This window comes from Salvelinus sp. IW2-2015, unplaced genomic scaffold, assembly GCF_002910315.2.
Source record: "Salvelinus sp. IW2-2015 unplaced genomic scaffold, ASM291031v2 Un_scaffold285, whole genome shotgun sequence".
NCBI lineage: Eukaryota > Metazoa > Chordata > Actinopteri > Salmoniformes > Salmonidae > Salvelinus > Salvelinus sp. IW2-2015.
The window spans coordinates 508,811-516,316 of NW_019942531.1; the positions used below are offsets into that span (position 1 = coordinate 508,811).

The 7,506-nt window shown below is 40.3% G+C and overlaps 1 long non-coding RNA gene across 1 annotated transcript; it reads right to left on the bottom strand.

The window, feature by feature from the left end:
• Positions 1-1,134: 1,134 nt before the first annotated feature.
• Positions 1,135-6,978, bottom strand: LOC139023900 (uncharacterized). The gene is made up of 3 exons (XR_011475129.1): positions 6,799-6,978; positions 1,749-1,821; positions 1,135-1,539 (listed from the first exon to the last, which is right to left on the bottom strand). It is a non-coding gene; the product is annotated as an uncharacterized lncRNA (long non-coding RNA).
• Positions 6,979-7,506: the final 528 nt, after the last annotated feature.

Here is a 7,506-nt window from a genome sequence, read left to right on the forward strand (position 1 = left end):
CTTAACTTCTCTATGGGTAGGTGAGACGCAAACGTTTCCCACCAGGCCCACATCCGTGAAATGCAGAGAGCTAACATTTTAATACACCATTCAGTTGTATTTAAAAACATTCTGTGTAAATACATGTATCTACATCAATTTAAAAGATGAACGTCTTATGTTCTCGCTTTGTAAGCTCAGAGATAGATTTCACTTCTCCCTTCTCTTTTTTTCTTCCAGTATCTCTCCCTGTCTTTTTGCAGATGTTCCTGGTATCGTATGGGATTTTTAAAATGTTGTTTCTATATGTCTGTGACCTCTGTGCTGTTTTATGTGGCATCTTCTAAAAATAAAGACAAATACTACTTAGTTTTTAACTTGGAGCATTTTCTAGATTCAATTCATTTAAAACATCATTAAATAAGCCTAAAGTTTTTAAAAAAGTTACGTAAAAACGAATAAGATAATGGATTTGTGTCATTTCCACCACTTTGTCATTTCCACTACACTTAAGTTTGTGATGGAAATGACTGTGATGGAAATGACATTTCTACAGTTTCTGGAGAAAATTTACAGACAGCTTAGCATGCTTTGATTAGTATTACAGCTAGTATATCGTTTACCTTAAATACATAACATATTTTTTAAAATCAAAAGTTCTACCCCAAATTAAAGAAATTATAGCCTGTTTGGAAATGACTGACAATTAAAATATTCTCTACACAAGCAATACAGTATTTACCTCGACTTTTCTTAAACTTCTGGACATCACATCTGGAACAACTGTCCACTGCAGCCATGTACATAACATTAATGTACATAACATTATATAATGCGTAATTATTAATGTTTTCTCAAAGAAAAACATAGTAGAAGCTTAAAAGTCTGGGTCAGGGACAAGGGCAAAATTGTGAAATTGAGGTATAAAAGGCACCTAAAAAGTAGCTAAAATACTTGATATAGAGGTGTTAAAAAAAGTATGGGGTGATTCCAGTGTGAACTTAACATACAAATATTTGTATTTGTTTTATTTTGGATAAAATCCCCAAAATTGACCCGAGGACATGGAAGTGCCCATAGCTGCATAATCACCCCTATACAGAAAAAAGAACTATGCATATCTAACTCCTTTCATCTGCATTAATCTGAGGACACAGGATAGTATTTCAATGAGATACTTAATTTCAACCAGTGGAGAATGTGAAACGCTTTATTGAAAGAAGTTCATTATCCAGGTGTTATAAATACATAAATGCATTATAATTAAGATAATTGTAATATTATAAATACAAGTTCAATCTGTACTTCAATGCACATATGGTGTGCATTATAAAACGAGGAAGAAAGACGATGTGGGGAGAGAGGTGTAGAAGAAAGAAAGGGAAAGAGGTAAGAACAGCGGCAGACAGCATATGATTCATAAATGACAGTGCTACCCTAATTTTCTCTCAGTTCATCACAATTGCGGTGTCTCCTAATCAGCCTTGGGCCCCCAGTTGGCAGGCGAGAGCGGGTGAGGTGGCGATGACGGGACTGGCTTCCTCTGACATCAAAACATACCTGCAGACGAGTGACAGATGGATAGAGAGAGAGCATGATTAAGCCTTGTTTTTTTTATTCTAACACGGTCAGTCATCTTAAATCAGGAGGTGAAATGCAAAACTGACCTTGGATCATTAACTATGGGACTACTACATCTCTGTCTGTATTTCAATGTAAAGCATCTCTGTAATAATACTTCCTGTTGACCCGACCAAGTGACCTCTCACCTATGCTCATGCTGTGCCCTCTGTGTCAGCCAGTTCAGATGCGGGAGGGGTTCACCAATACAGCTGATAAATCCTAGAGGATTTAGGGAGAAGGGGGGGAGGGATGAAGTTGAGAAGAGAGACTGTTATTGTGTGTGTGTGGTCTCACCTGGTGTCCACACTGAGTGGCTAAAGAGTACTTTATGCTGAAAAACAGACACATGAGGACAAACAATAGAAGATAGTGTCAATAGAAGATACTGTATGTGACGCAGACACCTATCGGAGTGTACCTGAAACATTTAAATATAGAGGGCTATGTGTCTCACCACTTGGTTATTGCAAGGCTAACCCCCAGGGAAATCATGACTTGGCAACAGGTAGCATAAGATAGTGCAGTGAAAATGACTGTGTTGATGTGGTGTAAATCTGAAAATTAGCAGCTGACATCTTAAGGGTTTTTTAATTAATGCATGTGAGACAGGTTCCATGTACAAGACAGGCAGAGATGGAGCAAAGGAATACAGAACAGTTTAATTACCTCTGGTTATGGACACTTTTACAAGCAATAAAACTTCCATGGCCTGTTCCTCACACAGTGAACATCTGGCAATATCTATTTATAAAGTTAGTGAGGGAAATGTAAGTCTCCAGTTTCAGCGATTTTTGCAATTCGTTTCAGTCACTGGTAACAGAGAACTGGAAGGAAAGGCGGCCAAAGGGGGTGTTGGCTTTGAGGATGACCAGTGAGATATACCTGCTGGAGCGTGTGCTACGGGTGGGTGTTGTTATCGTGACCAGTGGGCTGAGATAGGGCGGAGCTTTACCTAGCATAGACTTATAGATGACCTGGAGCCAGTGGGTCTGGCAACGAATATGTAGCGAGGGCCAGCCGACTAGAGCATACAGGTCGCAGTGGTGGGTGGTAAAAGGGGCTTTGGTAACAAAACGGATAGAACTGTGATAGACTGCATCCAGTTTGCTGAGTAGAGTATTGGAAGCGGTTTTGTAGATGACATCGCCGGAGTCGAGGATCGGTAGGATAGTCAGTTTTACTAGGGTAAGTTTGGCAGCGTTAGTGATGGAGGCTTTGTTGTGAAATAGAAAGCCGATTCTAGATTTGATTTTGGATTTGAAACGTTTGATATGAGTCTGGAAGGAGAGTTTACAGTCTAGCCAGACACCTAGGTATTTGTAGTTGTCCACGTATTCTATGGTCAGAACCATCTAGAGTAGTGATGCTTGTCAAGTGATGCTAGTCAGGCTGGCGGGTGCGGGCAGTGAATGGTTGAAAAGCATGCATTTGGTTTTACTAGCGTTTAAGAGCAGTTGGAGGCCACGGAAGGAGTGATGTATGGCATTGAAGCTCATTTGGAGGTTAGTTAACACAGTGTCCAAAGAAGGGCCAGATGTATATAGAATGTTGTCGTCTGCGTAGAGGTGGATCATGGAATCCCCCGCAGCAAGAGCGACATCGTTGATATATACAGAGAAAAGAGTCGGCCCGAGAATTGAACCCTGTGGTACCCCCATAGAGACTGCCAGAGGTCCGGACAACAGGCCCTCCGATTTGACACACTGAACTCTGTCTGCGAAGTAGTTGGTGAACCAGGCGAGGCAGTCATTTGAGAAACCAAGGCTATTGAGTCTGCCGATAAGAATACGGTGATTGACAGAGTCGAAAGCCTTGGCCAGGTCGATGAAGGCGGCTGCACAGTACTGTCTTTTATTGATGGAGGTTATGATATCGTTTAGTACCTTGAGAGTGGCTGAGGTGCACCCATGACCAGCTCGGAAACCGGATTGCACAGAGGAGAAGGTATGGTGGGATTCGAAATGGTCAGTGATCTGTTTATTAACTTGGCTTTCGAAGACTTTAGAAAGGCAGGGCAGGATGGATATAGGTCTATAACAGTTTGGGTCTAGAGTGTCACTCCCTTTGAAGAGGGGGATGACCGCGGCAGCGATCCAATCTTTAGGGATCTCGGACGATACGAAAGAGAGGTAGAACAGACTGGTAATAGGGATTGCAACAATGGAGGCGGATAATTTTAGAAAGAGAGGGTCCAGGTTGTCTAGCCCAGCTGATTTGTACAGGTCCAGGTTTTGCAGCTCTTTCAGAACATCGGCTATCTGGATTTGGGTGAAGGAAAAACTGGGGAGGCTCGGGCAAGTAGCTGCGGGGGAGAGCTGTTGGCCAGGGTTGGGATAGCCAGGAGGAAAGCATGGCCAGCCACGGCCAGCCGTAGAGAAATGCTTATTGAAATTTTTGATTATCATGGATTTATCGGTGGTGACAGTGTTGCCTAGCCTCAGTGCAGTGGGCAGCTGGGAGGAGGTGCTCTTGTTCTCCATGGACTTTACAGTGTCCCAAAACTTTTTGGAGTTTGAGCTACAGGATGCAAAGTTCTGTTTGAAAAAGCTAGCCTTTGCTTTCCTGACTGACTGTGTGTATTGGTTCCTGACTTCCCTGAACAATTGCAAAACGCAGGGACTATTTGATGCTATTGCAGTCTGCTACAGGATGTTTTTTGCTGGCCAAGGGCAGTCAGGTCTGGAGTGAACCAGGGGCTATATCTGTTCTTAGTTCTAAATTATTTGAAAGGGGCATGCTTATTTAAGATGGTGAGGAAATTACTTTTAAAGAACGACCAGGCATCCTCGACTGACGGGATGAGGTCAACATCCTTCCAGGATACCCGGGTTAGATCGATTAGAAAGGCCTGCTCGCAGAAGTGTTTTAGGGAGCGTTTGACAGTGATGAGGGGTGGTCGTTTGACCGCAGACCCATTACGGATGCAGGCAATGAGGCAGTGATCGCTGAGATCTTGGTTGAAGACAGCAGAGGTGTATTTGGAGGGCAAGTTTGTTAGGATGATATCTATGAGGGTGCCCGTGTTTACGGATTTGGGGTTGTACCTGGTAGCTTCATTGATAATTTGTGTGAGATTGAGGGCATCAAGCTTAGATTGTAGGATGGCCGGGGTGTTAAGCATGTCCCAGTTTAGGTCACCTAGCAGCACTAGCTCTGAAGATAGCTGGGGGGGCGATCAATTCATATATGGTGTCCAGGGCACAGCTGGGGGCAGAGGGTGGTCTATAGCAAGTGGCAACAGTGAGAGACTTGTTTCTGGAAAGGTGGATTTTTTAAAGTAGAATTGTTTGGGTACAGACCTGGATAGTAAGACAGAACTCTGCAGGCTATCTCTGCAGTAGATTGCAACTCCGCCCCTTTTGGCAGTTCTATCTTGTCCGAAAGTGTTATACTGTAGTTAGGGATGGAAATTTCAGGGTTTTTGGTGGTCTTCCTAAGCCAGGATTCAGACATGGCTAGGACATCCGGGTTGGCAGAGTGTGCTAAAGCAGTGAATAAAACAAACTTAGGGAGGAGGCTTCTAATGTTAACATGCATGAAACCTAAATCTGTAAATCCTCACCTTGGATGTATCCCTCCGCTGCGGAGTGATACCAATATATTGGAGTGATTCATATAGTGAAGCATAACCTAGTTTAGTTTTAACCTTAGCCCTAGGTATAACCTATTTTAGCCCTAACCCCTAACAATAGGTATAATCTATTTTAGCCGTAACCCTAAATCCTAACCCTAATTCTAGAACACTTTTGGAAGCAATTTTAGTAATAATATCATGTTAGTATATACCATTATAGTACTAGAAGGTAAATAGTACTAAACAAGAGTAAATAGTACTAAATAGTACAAAAAATGTATTTAAATTTTTTACATCAAAACCTATGTAAGCATTTTTGTTATTAGTTTTTTTATTATATTTATTATTGCCAAATGTTATGTTTTATTTTTCAAATGGGGTTTAAACTGGGTGTGACCTAGTAACCTCCATGTGAAAGTCTAGCAATTGGTGTGGAATAGGTATGGTAGGTTTGAGACTGATCTGAGGAATTAATAAGAGAAATACACTTTATTTCTCAGATGCCTCACCAATGTCTTTATGTGAATTAAAAACGTTTAATTGCTAAATATTTCCAATAGATGGCAGCATGGTTGATGAATTAGACAATGAATGTACTAGGAAAATATGTTTACTGACCAGAGGTGACTGAATTAATGTTCAGGCTTATTGATCTTCGTTATTGAAATAGTATTCAAGTATAATTGTAAAACATGAGCATGAAAATATGTAATAATAAACATGAATCATCATTATAGTAATTCACAGTTATCTGTTAAAAATTATGTGTTGGTCCTTCTTCTTGCGTTAACAGTGTGGAAAGGGACAGAAAAAAAGTGCACTCAGGAGTTTTTCTGTGGGGGGGGGAGTGGTGTATCCAGAGTGAAAACGGATCTTCTGAGATTTCATTCATGGTCTTAGGCTGTCATCTATTGGAATTATTTAGCAATTGCAATACATTTTTTTGAATCCATGTGTTGAACTGACCATCAGTTTCTATACCTAACGTCACTGAATAAAGTGTATATCCTTACTGAAGTAGGAATTACTCCGAATTGCAAAATATACAATATTTGTTAGTTCATTTTGTCGCAACCATTAAAAATCAATTGACAGCATAACAATGAACAATGCAACAATTGTCCATATACCTTAAACACCATACATTTTGTTAATTATAAAAATTCACTTTCGTATGATGGGTAGCAATATCTTCCAAAGTAAAAACCCCTTAATGAGGCGTTGAAACAATAACATAGTGCTCTCCCGACACTGTTTTGGTAAAAATCTGTCATGGGGCTGGAGAAATGTAACCACTAAAATGTTTAGACAGAGTTACAGATGCAAGGACTGACCGTCCATGGTACAAATATTTTAGTTTTAACCATGTTTTGAGCATTTACAGTCTTTTAAAAACAATAATTACAAACATTGGAGTTAAACAAGCTTGTATTTTGGGTTCTGAAAGAGAATGACAGTTGAACTAAGTTCATGAGGCATTTATAAATTATATAATTTTCTGAATCAGTGGGTAGATATCATTCATTTCTAAGTTCAAAAATTAATGTGGATCCAAAAATGCACCTTTAACATAAACACAGACACTAGACACAGACACTGGAAATTAGATGTATATACAGTACCAGTCAGACATTTCCACCGGTCTAATGTGCAATACTAATTTCTTGGCCCAAGTAAGTTGCTTCTTCTTATTGGTGTCCTTTAGTAGTGGTTTCTTTGCAACAAGTTGACCATGAAGGCCTGATTAACGCAGTCTCCTCTGAACAGTTGATGATGAGATGTGTCTGTTACTTGAACTATGTGAAGCATTTATTTAGGCTGCAATCTGAGGCTGGTACTGTAACTCTAATGACGTTAGAGGTTCTTCCTTTCCTGTGGCGGTCCTCATGACAGCCAGTTTCATCATAGCGCTTGATGGTTTTTGCGACTGCACTTGAAGAAACTTGACATTTTCCGTATTGACTGACCTTCATGTCTTAAAGTAATGTTGGACTGTCATTTCTCTTTGCATATTTGAACTGTTCTTGCCATAATATGGACTTGGTATTTTACCAAATAGGGCTATCTTCTGTATACCACTCCTACCTTGTCACAAAACAACTGATTGGCTCAAACGCATTAAGAAGGAAAGAAATGCCACAAATTAACTTTTAGCAAGGCACACCGGTTCATTCCTCATGAAGCTGGTTGAGAGAATGCCAAGTGTGTGCAAAGCTGTCATCAAGGCAAAGGGTGGCTCCTTTGAAGAATCTCACATATTTTGATTTTTTTTTAACCCTTTTGGGTTACTACATGATTCCATATGTGTTATTACATAGTTTTGATGTCTT